We start from the raw sequence: 20,534 nt of genomic DNA, 5'->3' as shown, positions 1-20,534 counted from the left end.
TGAGGAGGGGAGTGAGACGGGTGTCAATTGGTGTGTGTTCTTCAGCAAAGGGGGTTTGTGCTTGCGGAAGTAGGGGGGAGGAGTGTAGGTGGTCTGAATTTGGGTGAAGCGATGGGTAAGGTTATGTTCCATGAACTCCATCATCTTGGTAAGCATAGCGTCCATGCGCTGCTCAAGTTTTTCGGTGAGGGTGGCGGCAAGGTGATTGAATCTGGCCTCAAGGCGGGTGTCTAGCTCTTTTAGTTTGTGGTCAAATTTGGCATCCAGTGCAGCGAATTTAGCGTCTATTTCTAGGGGTATGGGAGGCGGTGAGGCATCTGAGGTTCGATGCTTCTTTGCAGGAGGGGTGCTGGAAGTGTCTGCGGATGGGGAGGTCGGGTTAACGAGAGGGGGTGCGGGTTGAGTAGGCAGAAAAGGGGTGGGGGTGCTTAAAAGGGAGGAGAGACGGCTTACCTCGTCGCGCAAGGCCCGGAGTTCCTGGTCTCTCGAATATTCTTGGGAGGACTGGGGTGGCGGGGGACGACGGGTGGAGTTGCCGGAAACGCGGTCTGCCCAAGTGAGACGCGAGGAGTTTTCGCTGCTCTTCTGTCGGTTTCTGGAACTTGACGGGAAGCCGTCGAGCTGCCTCCGTTTGCTGCGCTTTGTTGATCACGGCGAGACAGCCGCGATTTAGATGTAGGAGAGTGAGCGTTCCTCGGGGACGCCAGTTTACGGCCCCGTGCTTTGCAGTTCCCAGTTCCGGTCAAATGTGGGCCTCCACAGAGAATACAGCTGGGGGTTCGTGAGGGCACATCTTCTTTGGGATGGGATTTCCCGCAGCGGGGACATTTATGCGATCTTGGGTGGACACACACATCCGCTCGGTGGCCTGGGACGCGGCAGTTCGTGCAGGCTTCTATATGCCCTCGGTACGGTGTACACCTGTGGAGGGCTCCTCCATAAAGAATGGCGCGTGGCACAGGTCCAGCTCGGAAGGTGACTAGGATGGAACGCGTGGCCCCCATTCGACGGGCGTCCACGATGGGGGCTTCCGGGTTGCCGGTGACGAGGTCCTGGAGGAGAGCTGTCGGGGTCTCCTCCCAGTATGCATTTGTGATGACTCCGCGTACCGCTCCGTCCGGTGGTGCTATATAGCCTGCGACTGCGAAGTCCTTAGCTTGGTAGTTTATGTGCGTTATGCGAACTAGCGCGAGTGCGTCAGCTTTTAGGGGCGTACTTATGGTGCACGTGTTGTTTGTAGGATGAACCCTGATTCGGGTACGCGTCGTCTCCTGAAGCTGTGACGCCGCTTGAAGGATCGTTTCCCGTAGTAGTCGGGGCGGAAGGAGGTCCAGCTGTAGCCCGCCTCGAGACCGGAATATTATTTTGTAGTCAGCAGCCGGGAGCAGCGGCTGCTGCCGCGAACGCTGCGCAGCTGCGCGCGTGGCTTGCAGGTGCGACTGGCATGCAGCAGGTCTTGTTGACGTGCAGAGGTCCTGCGATCGGGCAGACACACTAAGGACGTGGGTTCAGTCCCTTGGGTCGTGGTCCCGGGGGTGGAGGGTGTCTCCCTGCACCTGCACCTCCATGGTACGGCGGAGCGACCGCGAGCGAGCGCGGACACAGCAGGCGGTGAAGTAGGCACAGCGCGCTAATCCAGGAAACAGCGCGCGCGCGCAAACGCTCAGGCCGGATGCTGGGAGGCGATTGCCGCCGAGATAGGGAGCCGTATCAGCAGGAGCTCGGAAAAACGCGACCGCTCTCCTCGGAGGTTCCAGGCGGTCTCAGCCGCTATGCGAGACACATCTCTGGGATCTAGAAGACCCACCATTTATTAATGGCTACGTCTGGGAAGGGAGCAACAGAACAACGGAGAGGAAGGGAGGAGGAGTAGGTATGCTGATACATCAAGGAACAAATTGGCAATGAATAAAGTCAACTCGCAAAGAACATGTCTGGGTATCAGGTACAATAGCCGGTAAAAGGACATGGCTAGGAGTAGTTTATTTAGGGACAGGCGACAAATGCAGGCAAGGGAACACGGATCTAGCTAAGTGTCTCAATGACGATATAAAGCAGTTTGGAGAAGGCGCCGATATTATTCTGCTGGGCGACATGAATGGCCACATCGAGGATCTGGATGGATACGCAGATTGTAACGGGAAGTTGATGCTAGACTTCTGTGAGCGACAAAACCTAGTTATTGTAAATATAGAAACTAAGTGTGAGGGACAATCACGTGGGAATCCCGTAACAGGCAAACGACCATTGACTACTGCTTAATGTCACAGGGGATGTATAGCAAGCTCGCAATAATGAAAATAGACGAAGAGGGGAGGTACAGCCTCGGTAGTGATCATAAGCGTATTAGTCTACAGTTAGGAGCCCTGCTCAAAAGAGAAATGAAGAGGAGTCAAAAAGAGTACGCAAAATTAAATGACTAACAAAGAGCGGAAATAGCGGCCGGCATAGAGGAAGCAATAGAGACACATCCCATGGAAAAGTGGGATTGTAATCAGCTAGAGCTACTCATTAGTACAAAAATAAAAGGAGTAAACCGCTGGAGAGGAAAGAGGAAGCCACGAAGTTGGTGGAATAGGAAATTAGGGAGGCCATCGAACAACGACGGTTGGCATCACGGGAACAGAGAGAATCAAAGAGGGCGCAGTTATCTGAAGAGGAAATAGGCCGAAAATGGGAATCCTATCGACAAAAGAAACATCAAATGCAGGTCCTCGTCCAGGCTAAAATAAAGCAGTCCTCTGATCGCTGGCTGGCTGAAGTTCGCGATGCAACTAAAGGGGGGGTCAAGAAAATTCTGGAACCATATATGCTGGCTGGGCAAAGCGAACCATAGAAAGCAGGAACCGATTCACGATGCCGAGGGAAAATGTTTAGAGGGAGATGACGCTGTAAACTACATTTCATCAGTTATATCTGAGTTATTTAAGAAAGACGATAGGGTAATAACCCCAAATGAGGGAGCAACACAAGACAGCACAATATAAAACAGCGTAGAACTGACCAATCTTAATTGGAAAAAGGCGGAAGCAAATATTCCAAGATGTACGTCCGCAGGGATAAACGAAATTCCAATCAAGCTGATTAATGAACTTAGCCCAAGTGGCAAGGAAACGCTGATAAAAGCATTGGAGGCAGTCATAACAAATAAGCGAATTCCGCACAGCTGGAAACAGAGTAAAATGAATTTGATTTATAAAGGGAAAGGCAATAAGACGAACATAAAATCCTTCCGACCGATTACGATAACATCAGTTATATACAGACTGGCGATGCAGGCGGTGAAAATAAAAATGCAGTCATGGTTAGAAAGTAATGGAATACTCGGAGGAGAACTTCAGAACGGGTTCAGAAGTGGTAGGCGCTTAGATGATAGTCTGTTCGTGCTTACCCAGTGCATAGAAATAGCTAAGGCGGAAAACAGACCTCTGTATTTAGCATTCCTGGGCATAAGCAGTGCATACGACAACGTGAACAGGAAACTCCTGTGCAACATATTAAATGATGAAGGTATCGGTCATGAGGTAATTGATTTCCTAGAGTCAATGCATCGAGAAAATGAAGTTGAAATAGCATGGGAAGGAATTAAGAGTACAACAACTGTCGAGGTGTACAAAGGATTAAGGCAAGGCTGTCCACTATCACCTCTGCTGTTCATGCTTTATATGATAAGTAAGGAAAGAAGGCTACAAGGAAGCAATCTAGGTTATGATCTGTCGTACAGGTTAGGCGGAAAGGTTGTTAAGCAACTGCTACCGGGTTTAATGTATGCGGACGATATTGTACTGTTAGCAGATAGCCAGGAAGATTTGCAAATTTTGGTCAATTGCTGTGGAGACGAAGGAGACAGTCTAGGTTTAAGTTTTGGCGCAACTAAGTCAGGTGTGATGGTTTTCAATGATACAACTGATCAGGAGCTTACAATACAAGGCCATGAAATACCCCAAGTGGCCGAATACAAATATCTCGGGGTATGGGTAAACGAAGGGCATATGTACACGGAAAAGCACGAACAGTCTCTCATAGCAAAAGAGCGAAGAGATGCCGAAATAATGAAACATAGGGCATTGTGGGGTACCTCAGGTATGAAGTACTGAGAGGTATTTGAAAAGAAATAATGGTGCCGGGGCTTACTTTCGGGAATGCGGTTCTATGCTTAAGGGCTGAAATTCGGTCGCGATTAGGAGTAAATCAGAGAGCTGTTGGAAGATTAGCACTAGGCACCACAAGAGAACCACAAACGAGGCAATACAGGGGGATATGGGCTGGGCAACGTTGGAAGCTCGGGAAGCTCAGAGTAAAATGCTGTATGAAGAACGCCTGAGGAAATTGGACGATAACAGGTGGGCAGCTAAGGTATTTAAATACCTATACAGAAAGAGCGTTGACTCACAGTGGCGGAAACGAACTAGAAAGCTGACCATTAAGTTTGCCAGACACGAGGAAAGAGAAAGAAAGAGCATCAAACTACAGGTTAAAAACGTCGAAGGTAAAAATTGGATATATTCAATGGAAAAGAAGCATAGTGTCGAACTGTATCGAGGCTGGAAAAGGCAGATCAGGAAGGAAACGTTCCATGATAACTCAAGAGGCAGTGCCTTCCTCTTTGAAGCTAGGTAAGGGTGTCTTAGAACGCGCAGCTGCAAAAAGAAATTTAACGACGAAGATGACACATGTGTTGTGTGTGTTAAATCTGTAGAAACAATAGAACACCTCATTCTAAAATGTTATGGTATATCCATCCCGATGTCGATGCAGGCGCAGTCACTCTTCCTGAGGCGCTAGGGTTTAGAGATAACGACAGTCATGTAAATGAATCTGCGGTGGAAATTAGCAAAAAGCTATTGGAGGATTGGTGGCACAAAAGCAGAGAGGTGACATAAGTTTTAAAGTGTAGGAAGACGTTTTTTAAAGAAAATGGCGAATTTTATTAACAACTTACAGCAGAGTTAAACAAAAATAAAGGAAAATAAACTGAGCATTGTGGCAACTACCACCGCCCCTTTTCAAAGGGGACGATCCATCCATCCATCCATCCATCCATCCATCCATCCATCCATCCATCCATCCATCCATCCATCCATCCATCCATCCATCCATCCATCCATCCATCCGTCCGTCCGTCCGTCCGTCCGTCCGATCCATCCATCCATCCATCCATCCATCCATCCATCCATCCATCCATCCATCCATCCATCCATCCGTCCGTCCGTCCGTCCGTCCGTCCGTCCGTCCGTCCGTCCGTCCATCCATTTAGAATGCACTAGGGTGCCTGGATGCCCCCTCATCCCCGGGGGCTGGGGGCTCATCCAGGCACCCTAGAATGCACATATGTTGTAGAAACATATCTTCGAGTTATGTACTGAGGCGTTGATGACTTCGACGAGCTCCGGTGCTGGAAGTTGTCCGGAACGCACTCAACGTTACAGACGCCAAGCTGCGTCTGGTTGCTCGATACACCACAGCTTTCTCTCTGTAGCAGAATTGACATCTGAGCTAGTTCAAAAGTAGTTAAACCACATCTATTTTTGAAGCAAAAAGCTTCACTACGCTAGGTAAAGCAGTCGCCGCGTAGGCCGCAGAATGACCATGAACAACTTTCAGCCCAACCACGCTTATCCCTTCCTTACGGCGCGGTTCGTGTGTCTACAGACATATGTGAGATAGTTACTGCGCGATTTCCTTTCCTCAAAACCGATTTTCAAAACCAATATTCAACTTTATTCGAAAGCAAAAGAAAGGCGCATAACTGGCCCCCTGTGACAATGGTCACCTCAGTCGCGTTTTAACATACATGGCGGTAGTGGCAGATGCGCGCTGCATGCGTTGGCATTCACAACGTTGTAGCAGAAACGCGGCACTGAAGCTATAGACCGTCGGCGTTTACTGTGTTCATTGCTGTTGGCGTTGACAACGTTCTGGGTTCCGATGATTTTGAGGAAAGGAAGGCGCATAACTGGCTCCCTGGGACAATGGGCGCCTCAATCGCGCTTTGAGGTACGTGGCGGCAGTGAGAGAGAGAGATGTGGGCTGCATGCGTTGGCGCTGACAACGTTGTGGCAGACACGCGGCAGTGCAGCAATAAGCCGCAGCGTTCATTGGGTGACCAAACATTCGCGATCATCCATTAATTTAACTACCAGGGGGGGCAGGGTGGCATGGTGGGCGCACTGTCTATCCAGCGGGCGGAACATACTCAACGTTACAGACGCCAAGCCGCGTCTAGTTGCCTGATACACCACAGTTTTCGGTCTCCAACCAGGTATAGGAGTAGTTGAACCGCTGCTATTCTTTCCTGGTACCCGCAGTACAGAGAGAGCATGGGAGCAGGTAGCCTTCTCGTTGTATAGTGGAACGCTTGCAGAACCTTGGCAGCGCAGTTCTTACCAGGCATTGAGCCTGTATTTCTAAAAAAAAAAGTTTTTTGACTGGACTAGAGCAGCCTATATAATAAGAGGCACCATCAGCCGGCGAAGTTTCTGCTGCGCATGCGGCGCGAAAACCTGCTGTTCGCTCCGGACATAGGTATAGCATGGTTACATGTTGTTACGGGGAAATACTACTTACATTTATTTACAAATGTTGGGAGTTAGAATAAAGAGTTCCTAGCAGGGATCACCAACACGAACAGGGAGCTGCGTTAACCTCCTCTTCTTCGGTCGTCCTCTCACGCGAGAAGCCACTTCTTCTTCCCCTGCAACTTCGTCGTAACATGACTCCCGGGTGCAAGAGCGCCGTCTCGGCGCTAGGCCGGCGGTCGAGAAGCGACGTGGTAGGGCTTGAGGCGCATGTCGTGAACAATATCGGTGGGTGGTCTACTTGATGAGGATGCAGGCGTATGGGGAGCAACTTCATACGTGACGTCGGTGACCTGACGCACCACACGATAAGGGCCATGGTAGGGGGACAAAAGTTTCTCAGAGAGACCGACGCAGCGGGAAGGAGAACACAGAAGAACGAGCGACCCCGGTTCGTAGGTGATGTGGCGATGGCGATTGTCGTACAGAGACTTCTGCGCTTGCTGGGACGCTTGAAGCCGACTGCGGGCGATTTGGCGAGCGTCTGCAGCCTGAACAATGGCGTCACGGGCGTAGGCGGTGACGGGACGGTCAGCGGATGAGAAAAGTGTGTCCAAAGGCAGGACGGCGTGTCTCCCATATAAGAGATAGAACGGAGAGTAACCTGTTGTGTCATGCCGGGAGGTGTTGTAAGCGAACGTAACATAGGGCAAGGCGAGATCCCAGTCTTTGTGGTCGGGGGAGACGTACATAGACAACATGTCTGTTAATGTCCAGTTCAAACGCTCGGTTAGCCCGTTCGTCTGCGGGTGGTATGCTGTTGCAATCTTGTGCTTGGTTGAACATGAGAGCAGGATGTCGTCAGCAACTCGAGACATGAAATAGCGTCCGCGGTCCGTGAGTAATTGACGAGGGGCACCATGTTGCAGAATAAGATTGTGCAAAAGGGAAGTCAGCGACATCGGTCGCGCAGCTCGTAGGCAATGCACGGGTGATAGCTTACCTAGTGGCATAGTCGGTATCTACTGCGACTCATCTATTTCCGGATTCCGAGGTCGGGAATGGTCCAAGGAGGTCGAGCCCTACACGGTGGAACGGCTCCACGGGCACGTCTATAGGGTGCAGATGACCAGGAGGTGGTGCCTAAGGCTTCTTCCTGCGTTGACAGAGGTCGCAAGTGGTGACGTAACGCTGGACTGTGCGGTATAAACCAGGCCAAAAGAAGCGGCGCCTTATCCGGTCGTAGGTTCTTGCCATGCCAAGGTGTCCTGCTGCAGGCTGGTCATGGAGTTCTGCGATTATAGAAGAGCGCAGCTGCTGGGGAATGCCTAGAAGGTGGGAGGGCCCGTCAGGACGGAAGTTACGGCGATAGAGGATGCCGTTTTTGCTATCGAAGAGCTGCAGGGAGCGCTTCGAGCTGAGGCCCTCGATGATGGTTTGCAAATATGGGTCATTGCGCTGCTCCTCGGCGATGTTGTGTAGATCAGAAATGTCAAACAGGGAAGGGATATCGTCAGTGTCACTGAGATCAGGTGGCTCGACAGGGTACCGAGACAGGCAGTCAGCGTCTTGATGAAGACGTCCAGACTTGCACACAACAGTGTACGAATACTCCTGAAGGTGTAGCGCCCAGCGGCCAAGACGCCCGGAGGGGTCTTTCAGCGAGGACAGCCAGCAAAGGGCATGGTGGTCCATGACAAAAGAAAAAGGACGCCCGAACAAGTATGGCCGGAATTTAGCTACAGCCTAAACCAGGGCGAGGCCCTCCCGTTCGGCAATCGAGTAATTTCGCTCGGCAGGTGAAAGCAGGCGGCTAGCATACGCAACGACACGGTCTGGACCACGGGAGCGTTGTGCGAGCACTGGTCCGATTCCGTAGCCGCAGGCCTCTGTGCGGAGTTCAGTAGGGGCCGCGGGATCAAAATGTACCAGAATCGGTGAAGTCGTCAGCAGGCGAACAAGCGTTGAAAACGCATTTTGTTGATCAGGGCCCTAGGTAAACTCGGTGTCGGTCTTCAGTAGGTCAGTGAGGGAACGAGCGATAAGGGCAAAATCTTGAATAAAACGGCGAAATTAGGAACACAGCCCAAGAAAACTGAGCACGTCCTTCTGGGACCGTGGACGAGGAAAGTGTTGCACCGTTTCAATTTTAGCGGGATCAGAACGTACTCCGGAGGCGTCGACGAGATGTCCAAGAATGGTGAGTTGCCGGCGGTTGAATCGGCATTTGGACGAATCGGCATTTGGAAAATATTTTCGCCTGGCGTCCGCCGCTTGTCCGCGTGACGGTGGACATCGCGCAATCGTCGCACAGAACTGGTTCTTGTCCCCGATGTTGGGATACAGGCAGCGTGAACGGGCCGGAGAAGGGACGAGGAAGGCGGAGACGAGGTTACGAGGAAGCCACTGAAACTTTATACAACTATTTACATTATGCAAAAGTGAAGAGCAACTCAGCGTGTCTCTCAGTAAAAGGGAACGTCTTAGGATACGAGAGTCTCGGTGCGAGGGAGCTTCTTGGCCGTACTCGATGCCGAGTTTGATAGAGTTTTCCTTCTCTGAAATCCCTAGATGGAGCCCGGGCCCGCCGAGGAACGTGTCCTGAAAAGTTCACTGTGGCACTCATCACACACTCTCTCCTCAGGGAACATGCCCCCGTCACGTGTTGACAGTGAGGGTGAGGAGGATACCATCTCTGTCGCGCAGACACCGAAAGGTCTGCATGTGGTCTGCAGGTGGTCGCACATGTTCCTCATGAGTGCAAGGCCAAGGCTACGCGCAAGGTCATTCGGGGTAGGGAAACCACTCGCCGGAAACTTCTTTCACGATGTATGCCGCGGTCAAACATGGTGACTGACCCAGCTGACACCCGGGTCCTCGGGAAGGTCAGGCCTTGTCAACTGTCTTCGTCATGTAGTGAGGGTGCACTGGCAGAGCTGCGCTGGCTGCTTTCAGGGTAGGCTTGCTGTCACCGCTTCCATGGGTACGCCGGACAAGAGTCCGCGTTTTAGCACACTTAGGCTGGAAGGCACCCCGGGCATAACACCGCCTTCCACAATAGCCGCCGCCGCCGGCGGCCTTCGCCCCGATTCGAGCACGATTTTGCAAGTATTAGCAAAACAAGCTTTTCATTTGGCATGAATCTACATGTTTTTGTTAAAACGTATCCAAATCGCGGGTCGAAGCTAGCAAACATACTTGCAGCATTTCAGGCGCCGTCTGAAAAAGCGTAATACGGAGGCTTCTCAACTGCAATGAATGAATGTTTTTTTTTTCTCTTCAGTGATTAGGGGCTCGCTCGTTGCAATGCAAATGACGTTAAGAATGCTTAGAAACAGTCTTCTCAGATCAGTTCTGATGCGCAAGGATTTACGAGATCCAAAAGTGAGTAAATAGCTCCTACAACCTACGTTGCCATGTCTGTTCATGGCGTTTCGTTTTTCGTACAGTACGTTTACTGCCGCCGGATTGTGTACGAACAATAAGAACAACATTAAGAACTATGATATGTGTATAGTTCATGTGAAATAATGCCTTGCAAGGCTAACACGAAGAAAGAGCACATGACGGATATATAAACAAACTCCTCTGATAACCGCCAAGATACGTATGGCTAGTGAAGGGAGTATTTGGCCCGGCTGCAACTCAAACATATCTCTCTTGGCCAAAAGTCTTAAGGCCACAGCGTTCAGCTGCAGCGATATGAATGTTCCTAGAATACTCCGTGTAGCGGATCATTCAAAACACAAGTCAAGCAGGAAGCTTCTCTACCCTAACAAAAAACCTTCAGCTAGCATTTCAAGGTCATTCGGTCTTTAATACTGCCGTCACGGTTCTATTATGCGGCTGAAGCGAAAAGCCTTAAGACTTTTGACCAAGGCTATACATTACACGACGCCGGTGCCCGCCGTGCTATTTAGAGCGCAGCTCCTGGCGCCCGATCCCGCAGTGAGCGGCGTGTCCCGCCGTTGTTGGCGCAGCGCATGATGAGAGAAGGCGATAGCGAAGAGAGCGCGAGGATGAACGGGGGGGAGGAGGGCAGGGCGGTAGCATCAAACAGTGCTAGGATATGGCGCCAGAGTAGCGGCGGATCGCTATGCGTTGTTGCGACTGGGAGCTCCCAACCTTTCTCAACTGTCGGGACTGTGGCATCTCAGTCTGCTGCCACTGTTGCTCAGAGCTGAGCGACGAAACGGAGAGGCGACGGTGAGTCAACGAAACATTTATGTACAGTGCAAACAATGGCGTCACATTAACGGCACAGTGGCCGAGAGCGCAACGTGCTCACACAAAGAGACACGGCGATGCGCCGGGAGAGCGTCCCTCTCTCTTGATCTCTCCTCCTCGCTCGTCTGGTGGCGCGGCTCGACCTTCTATAGCCTCCGTTGACCGTTGCCCCAGCCAGCCGTTCAAACCCTCCAATCAGGTCACGGCACTGGTCACAGTTCGAATTTGACGAATGGACGAGAGGAGCTCGGCTGTTTGCAGCCGGGAAAGGGCTGCCGGCGAATCGTCGGTTGCGGTTCGAGCAGGCGCTTGCGAGGGGGGAGCGAGAGGATTCCGCCGGGTGTGCCTGTATTAATCACGCTGCAAGCCGCGACATGTCCGAGAGTCTGGGCTTGCGTTGCGCAATGGCGGGCGCACGGCGCTTGGCTTTCACGGAGGCCAGCGCAATGCGTGCTCGGGCATAACAGGCTGAAGCCCAGCGCCGCCTCCGTTCGGCACTGCGTGTTCTGTCTGCGATCGCCTACTGTTAAAATATCGCAGGAGCTGCTCTCAAAAATCCCAATATCGAGAAGCATAATTGTCGGAAGCATAATATTTCCTTTGCGCTAGTTTGTCACCTCATTTTTGCTGTTTGGTCTTATACTATTTGCGTCCGGCAGCCACCGCTAGCAATGGCAGGGTCGCTGTGGCGGCTACACACTGCCGGCCTGGCCCGATGGCGGTGCGCGCCGGCGACGTTCGCCCTTCCTCGCATGGAGGAGTGTGCGACGAACGCGCGGCAGCGAGCCACGCAGGATGTTTCGCCACGAGAGTCTGGCAGTGAAACTTCGCCCCTTGCAGGTGGGGCTTAATAGACACATAGCAAAGCCGAAGAGTTTTGGAGTAACTGCTGTACCGCATGTGTGGGGTGATAAGGTGCTTTGTTATCCACGAAAAGGGAGGTTGAATATGATTATTTCATTCGAGTTTAATTTAATTCAACTTATTTTTGCGCTTCCTTACTGTCCGGTGCCTTCACGGTCACTGGAGTCACACACAGGCAGATGATACGAAACGGATGGAACCGAACAAAAACATAGGGCCATAGGGGGCCTACATTCATTACATGCCTTCCATCAACTGCGTACAAACTGCGAGCACAAAGCGCCATTAGCTGCTGAGTGAGAACAGTGCTAGTGAAAAGGTGACTTCGCATTTTATTCTTTTTCCAGCTGTACATACGGGTTGAAGCCTATATTCGTATAAAAAGTAGCACGTGGTAATTTTTTAAGCGCAAGAGGGCGCGCGTTTACAAGTTAAAACGTTGACACACAGTGGCGGAAACGAACTCGAAAGCTGACCAGTAAGTTTGCCAGAGACGAGGAAGGAGAAAGAAAGAGCATTAAACAACAGGTTAAAAACGTCGAAGGTAAAAATTGGATAGATTCAATGGAAAAGAAGCATAGTGTAGAACTATATCGATGCTGGAAAAGGCAGATCAGGAAGGAAACGTTTTATGATAACTCAAGAGGCAGTGCCTTCCTGTTAGAAGCTAGGTCAGGGCGTCCTAGAACGCGCAGCTACAGAAAAAAATTTAACGAAGAAGATGACACATATGCTGTGTGTGGTAAATCTGTAGAAACAATATAACACCTCATCCTAAAATGCGATGGTATCCATCCCGATGTCGATGCAGACACATTCACTCTTCCTGAGGCCTTAGGGTTTAGAGATAACAATAGTCATGTAAATAAATCTGCGGTGGAAATTAGCAAAAATCGATTGGAGGATTTGTGGTACAAAAGCAGAGAGGTGACATAACTTTTAAAGTGTAGGAAGACGTTTTTTTAAAGGAAATGGCGAATTGTATTATCACCTTACAGCAGAGTAATCAAAAATAAAGGAAAAAAACTGAGCATAGTGGCAACAACCACTGCCCCGTTTCAATGGGGATGCCACTACCTTCCATCCATCCATCCATCCATCCATCCATCCATCCATCCATCCATCCATCCATCCATCCATCCATCCATCCATCCATCCATCCATCCATCCATCCATCCATCCATCCATCCATCCATCCATCCACCCACCCATCCATCCATCCATCCATCCATCCATCCATCCATCCATCCATCCATCCATCCATCCATCCATCCATCCATCCATCCATCCATCCATCCATCCATCCATCCATCCATCCATCCATCCAAACTCAAGCGACAGTGACTGGAAAGCTTTTCTAACTTCATTTCTGCGCAAGCAGCAAAAGAATCGGTGCGTCTTGCTTACCTGCAGTACTAATTACAGAAAATTGCACTTAAAGCTCAGTTATTCGTCCGTTGTACAAGAGTCTTCACCATTGATGTCACTGATTTTAAATTATTCGAGCGCGTCGGCAGCTCCTCCGCTCCGCTTTCACTCCGGCTGCATTCCTTCCTTGTCTCTCGTTTACTCCTTTACGCCCCCGAGAAACGAAGAAATGGCTGACACGAGGTTGCCACCATCGACAAAAAAAAAAAGAGCAAGTTTTTCGCGAAATTTTAGAAGAAACGTGATTCCACCGAAGCTTCCCACACTAGGGGTACTCCGTCACGCCGCCATGTTGAATTACTAGAGGCACCCCACTAGATCGTAAAAATGGCATGCTCGTGGGTGTCCTTGTTCGTCACGAGGCTGAAGTCACGCCTGCAACGAAGGGAGATAATCGAGCCGTTATTAGGATGTCGCCTCCCTAGAGTTATAGTTATACTGTGGATGCCTAAAACCATAGTCCTATATGCTTTAGCTATCCATAGGTAGCATAGTTTTGAAGTACAGTGGTAAAAAGCTTGGTGTTCCTGCACTCGAAGAAGCGTATAGGTTGCTTGAACGTTAAATAGTGTGCGCACCATGCGCTCTAATGCAATGTGTGTCTGTCGTGCGACCGAGCTAGTCGCAATCATAGTATTTCCTTATAAATATGAAACGAAACAAAAATAAACTGACGCGATTTAACGGCGTCTGGGTTTGGGTTGACACTCAAGCATCTTGGCCAAGTGCCGTTGCCTAACGGCCGCATGATAAACGAGTATGTCCCATCATTCGGTTTCGCTCATCGCATGCGTAAGGACTCTAGCGCAGATGCGCGCACAGCGAGGTGTCCAGTTGTGGAAAATGCCATCGTCTTGCGTGCCCGCCAGCCGCACCTTTGGACTCTCGTGGAGCTTGTAGGCCCCGTCCGACGTGCAGCAACGCCTTACTTTCTAGTTGAATGTGCACAAACTGAGCTCTTTGTTGCGCATTAAGATTTGTGCATTGCTGTTCGCACTTCTTTACCGATTCTCACAAAAAAACAAAACAAAAAACACTACAAGCTGCCAAAACTATCCGCGCCTTTTTATGCAACACGCGACCTGACTACAGCTGGCGAATAAAGTCATGAGTTCTGTCTCAGACCAGCACACACCCACACACTTCATCGCCACTAATTACTATTCGTGTCACTCTTCTAGCTTCTCCCCTTGTGCAACATTCCTACCGCTAACTTCTCCAGCTTTTTCTCTCTCTGACCTCGGCGTCTTCCCAGCTTGAGAAGTTAAAAAGTCACCACTGCCAGTATATTATACCCGTTCTCCATCCATTCCCCAGCGATGGCGGGTGCATGGTGTCGGTTGAGCCAATGAAGAGCGGAAATAATAATCAAAATGAAGTAAAATATTATTTCAATCGTTCAGCTGTTCCGGTGAAATGCTTACTGAATATGCTGAGCTTTAATACAGGTTCTTAGCTATAGTTAAGCATAAGCACGAACCCTTGCAAGGAGCTGAGCCCCTGTCGCACGAGTTCAGAGAACGATCGCATGAGTCGGGCGATTACAAAACTCTGCAGATCTCCTTACGCCTGAGTCGCCACTCTCTCGTCTCTAAAGATTTTCGTCTCCCCTCGACATCGCTAGCGAGCTACAGCAGCTACTGAGGCACGGGCGATGCAGCGCCGCCGATGTTCGGTCATTAGTGCCGCGTCTTTTTATTTTCGTCTTCCTCGATACTCTTCTGCAAAGAGACTCGCAAGTACTGGTGCTTCAGTTTCTATAACGGGGCAGGAGCCAGTCTAATGCAATGAAGGATTGCGAGTGGCTTGAAAGAGAAAAAATAAAATGCAGTGAAGAGCTGGCTGGATTGGTTCTGGGCTGCTTTAAAACCGCACGTACTGAAGTTAACATCACAAACTTCGAGATATGTCAAGTTCACGTCACCCCTGTGAGCCCGGTAGAGCACGTAGCACTTCGCCTTATGACATCTGAGGAGGCCTAGGTCAGTCTGTGAGTCTGACACACATCTCCTCGCGTTACATTTAACTTTTGACGTAAAACAGAAGAAAGAGCGCTGCTTGCATTCCCGCGAAACCATGCCCCCACTTATTTTGACCAAAATGATACATCTCTGTAATAAAAAAAAATGACTGGATCTTATGGCTGCAGTTCGCGAATAAGTTGACCTTTCAGACGTCCACAAAACAGAACCCAAATTGACAGTGATTCATTTAGAAAAATTGCATATTTATTATTTGCGCTCCGAGTTCAGCACTCTTGAATATACTCCTCTTTTTTATGCAGCGAACGATCCTTTTCTGCCAGTGCCGAAAACATAATACAAAAATTTCTAGACCTCTATCCCTGTTCCTGTTTTTGGCGCGTTTCGTTTCCTGTCCCTTGACGAGGCCATTCTTTATCTGAGGAAGCAAAACAAGTGTCATGAGATGAGACAGGGTTAATATAGAGTGCAATCGTCCATTTTTTTTGTCAGACACTTCGAAACACTTATCGCTTGGGCAAGCATGTCATTGTGGAAGATCCATGCAGTCACATGCTGGCGCGTTTTCTGCTCAAGTCGTAACGCAATATCTTTTATACAACCATTGTCCGCAAAGTTCCGAGACTGAGTTCATTAAAAAAAATGGTTTAATATTGAAATCATTTGTGCAGCACCCCTTCGAAATAGTCTCCCTTGCAGTCTATACACACCTTCCAAAGCTTCTTGAGATCTCAGAAACAGTTGGAAAACTCTTCTTTTGGTAGGGCTGTCAGCTCCTTTGTCGTGGCGTCTTGAATGGCCTCCACGCTTACCATCCAGCGACCTTTTAGGGCTCTCTTCACACGAGGACACAGAAAAAAATCGCATGGGGAGCTGTCAGGAGAGTATGGCGGATGGGGAAGTACAGCAATGCTGTGCTTGGCGAGAAATTTTTTCACGCTGAGAGCAGTGTGCGGCCTTGCGTTATCGTGGAGAAGGCTCCATTGTCCAGATGCCCATAAGTTAGGGTGACGACGCTGCAATGCATCACGCTTGTGTTGGAGCACGCGGATATAAAACTCTTGATTCACCGTCTGCCCTTGAGGGACGAACTCGTGGCGTATGATACCTCTGGCGTCGAAAAAAAAAACTACCAGCATCGTCTTTGTTTTGTTCTTCTGTCGTCACACCTTTCTCGACGCCGGAGAGCTTGTGGACCGCCATTCGGCGCTCTTCCTTTTTGTTGGAGGATCGTATTAAAAACACGATGTTTTGTCTCCAGCAATGATGCTGTCGACGAATGCAACGTATTTCTCTTCCTCAGAGAGGAAATCAGCGCTCACTGATGCTCGCGTGTCCTTCTGGTCCTGTGCGAGGGAGTGCGGCTCAAGTCAGGCATTCAGCTTTCGTTTCCCCAAGTTCTCGCGCAAAATTTGGTGGCATGTTGTCTTACTAATGTCGAGAGCATCTGATAGCATGCGGACTGTAATGATGCGGTCTTGCTGTACGATTTCCCTGATCTGAGCCACGTTGTTTTCATTCCGTGAGGTTGAAGAGCGCCCCTGCCTTGTGTCATCTTCCACCGACGTTCTCCCCGAAAGGAACCTCTTTTGCCACTCGAATACTCGCGCCCACGATAATGTCTCGTTGCCGTAAGCGTCACAAAGGAGCTCATACGCCTGTGTGGCTGTCTTGCCAAGCTTCACACAGAATTTTATGTTTACACGCTGTTCGAGGTGGACGTCATCTCTCCACATTCACTCACAGTATAATGCGCACCCAACTAGTGACAACATATTTTTCTACATGTAGTGCTATCTAGCGGCTGCCACAGCAATTAACATAAATAGCTCAGGCTAGCCCGAAAATAAGACGCTACACATGCGCACCAACATTTGTTTTGGGGAATCATTTCTAGAGAAGAAAATATATCAGCCTCGAAACTCTACGGACAAAGGTTGTAATTCCAAATACGGACCTTTCTTATGACACTGAGGAGAAATTTAAGTTGCCCTGTATCGATAGAATACCAGCTCCTAAAAATAAAATTCCCACTCTTTATGAAAACAAAGCTCTTGTAATGCAGAAAAGAGCAAGAACTAAAATGCAGGTATCGCCGGCACAGGCCAATTTCGCAAGTACAAGAATGATGATGAAATATAGGAGAAAACACCCCACAGGTTTCTGAGGCTGACAAACTGGCGTGAATGTTACGTGTATGTCCGACATTGACGTATATAAGTTTTGTTTTGAAACCACTAGTGCACTTTTATTATACCAGAAAGACGAAAATAAAAAATACCCCCTGAATGCGGGAAGTCAAAGAAAACCTGCAATTGGTGGCGCAACAGGCAGCCAGCTGAGCTTCGGTGTGTTTTGGGGTGCTTCGCGGCTATGTGTTCTGCGTGCCCGCATAGTTTCGTTACGCGCCTCTACTTACAAGGGCGGAGAAGCAGAGGACCTCCGAGTGCCTCTCTAAGTGCTCCTCGGACGAATGTCGTGCAACGGCACGCACCTGCGAGAAGGAAAAAGAGCTGTGTATAGCTACGTTCAACGTGCCTCCACGTTAGCAAACGCACCGCTCGGCGTGTTCGCTTCGTCAACGTATCAGGACGGCGGGCTGCATAACCACTCCTACGAGGACTATTATTACAGATTTTAAATATTATTATAAATAAATTGCTACGTTACGCGAGCAAATGCCCTTTAAAGTTACCTTGACATGGATGTCAGCGGCGCTGTGATTTTGTAAGCCGGTATGCCTCCAAATCACAACGATGGACATTTAGTCCATCTTGCGCAACTATCGTATGCTATGGACACTTTGCAAAGCTTTAAAGATCAGCTTTCCTCTACAGCGATGACCCCTTCACCACGACAGCGCTGCCTTTTCGTACAGAAATTTCCGTGAAGTGCTGAAAACTTTCCTGACCAAAATTAATGCCGCGCATCCTTCATGAAAGCTTCTGCCGCGTTTTGCAGTCGCGCCGTTTGGTTGAATGGCAGCTCTGCCCAGACACTGTTCTTTAAGTACGTGCAGTGCTTAAGGTTAGCTATAGAAGGCTCCAGCACTGCACCAAACTTCCGCGCAAGGCCGGCCACGCAAAGGAGGTTTTCTGCTGTGCAGGAAACCTGACTTTCCCAGATTTACAGTGTCCTGTATTCTTGATGGGGATCTTACGGTTGTTTATTTCCTCATTGTCCTCTCCGTCCTCACTATATTCTGCTCGCATGCAACGACTGTTGTTGCTCGCACAGCAGCTGGCACGTTATTTCCAGGCGAAATGCGCACTGGAGAAACGCAAAAGTGGTGCAGTGCAATGAGTTTCAATATGTGTTCTGGAACATGGAGTAAATGGTAGGAATGCCCATAGCCGGGAACTAAGCCAGAAATCTGCAAGGTAATCGCAAAAAAAAAAAAACATGCGTTCCGAGCCTTTGGTAACGAACGACACAGGCAATCTACAGAAGCGCACGACAAGGCAATTTTTATGCCTCCAGTTTTGCTCCGTTCTTTCGGCAGCAGTTCCTGCAAAATGAGGAACGAGCCATCGAACGTTGGCTATGAGTCGTACATGTGCCTTCTCTTTTGTTTTACAGGTATTCCTTACATTGAAGCCATACATCTTTATTAGAATGCGCTGCCCGCTGGGAGCACACAGACACCACCCTAATTTTGCCCCTAGACTCAACTGTAATTGAGTGTGCGGCGCACATTTGGTGCGTCGCAAATTCGTTACAATAGGCACGAAGCGGATAAGAAAATATCCGCTGGGCAGCACACGGTCAACTTGCAGTTATCAATAACGTCGCCGAAGATTTGTGAGGAGTTCGACTGTGTGATGCAAAAAAGACTTTTACAGCCCTACTTGAGTTTTAAGGAGTCACTAGCACCTTGCACTGTTGACACCTATTCCAGAAAAATGTATAGGTAACAAGCTAAAAAAAGTTATCAACATTATGCTGGACTGACTGGGAAAGCAGCTTCGGCAGGCTGTTTCTGGCTTCCGCATGAAAAGAGAAAGGAGAAAAGACCTGAGCGAGAGAATAATGGAACAAGTCCAAATATTGCGAAAAATTTAGGCTAGTTGATCTTTTTGTGCCACCTGTCTGCTCAACCTCTGCTTTGTGTTGCACTGTGAGCAAGCAACAAAATACTGATAAAGACACAAAATACCGCCGTTTGAAGTGGAGGACTGCTTAACTTTGTGGCTGTATGCTCAGATCACTTTACACTACGAAGATAAAGAAACAGTGACGATCTGCAGGTTGGGAGGATTCACTTAACCCATCACCCTAAACCCCTTGAACGGCGCAATACAGTTTGTCTGTAGCTTTTACGTGGGCTGAGCTGCGTGTCAGCTTTTTTTCTCTTTAAGTCAGGCATGTATGTATGAAAAATTTATGTGCATCCTAAAATACAAATTTTGTTCTTTTTCTTTTATTATTTAGGATCCGGTCGCCTTCGCAAGGAATGTAATGCGCCTGAAAAATGTCTCATGAGAGGAAACGAACAAAGGAGTTATAACAAAAAATCTCCTGGTGCGCTTACTTCCGGAGCATGTTGTTAACATTTTTTTTGGACAGAGTCTTTACACGCTTTGTCGATTTTTGTTTAAGGCATGCTCTAAAATTGACGAGAAATAAGAACGGCAGCAGAGACTTCTATTGTGGAATTTTTTAGCCTGCCCTCCAAGTCCTTTCGACGTACACGTTCTAACGCGTACAATGACGAAGCCTGTTAAGCGTGTGCAAGTCGGATTCAAATTTTTTTGTTCCTCAGGTAACCTTATATAAAATTTTTACCATTCGCTGAACGGAGACTTTGCCATAGCTCTTCTTTTTCCGTATTAACGACGTACTTTAGTTGTATTCAGCGCAAGCGATTAAGTAAGGCAGTGAGAGCACATTCTTCGTTCATTTTATTTTTTCGTGTCAATCCCAAAGAACTACCCTACCACCATCGTCTAAAGCGTAAGCACCTTATGCATTAAGCCGGCCATAATCCCCCAAATCTTGGAAAATGTTTCAGTGTAAGTGGAGCTTTGCAGCTGGGATTAGCAAAATACAATTGTTGTCGAGCAGTGCTGCCGCTTTTGCATTCTTGTGCAGTAGCCAGCTCTGAACGGAAGCGCTCAAGGCGCCGTGCCGGACCAAATTAACCGTTCTTTTTCATTACTGCTTACAGAGGACACCGCGGTGCCCGTGGATCCAGAATGTGGACACTACATCGGCCTCCCTCATGGAAGTCCACGCTTTTATTTTTCTGGACTGGCAAGGAACTTAGGCCAAAAGCGAAATAATAACAAAAGAAAGGCACAGTGAGGTCAGACTGAGGACGAAGAGCACCGGCCAGGAAAAGCTTGCTGCTTGCCTCCTTTCACAGAAAGAACCGAAGCTACCTCTGGGCGGCGCTTTGGCGGTTCGCAATACTTTGGACGATAGATTTGTGATTACTGTTCTCCTGTAAAGATTCGAGCAGGGCGACCTACGCAAACATATTGTCTTGGGGTGAAGAGGAACGGAGTGCCGATAT

This window comes from Amblyomma americanum, chromosome 1 (genome assembly GCF_052857255.1).
Source record: "Amblyomma americanum isolate KBUSLIRL-KWMA chromosome 1, ASM5285725v1, whole genome shotgun sequence".
In the NCBI taxonomy this organism is placed as follows: domain Eukaryota; kingdom Metazoa; phylum Arthropoda; class Arachnida; order Ixodida; family Ixodidae; genus Amblyomma; species Amblyomma americanum.
Note: the sequence above shows the minus strand (reverse complement) of the source record.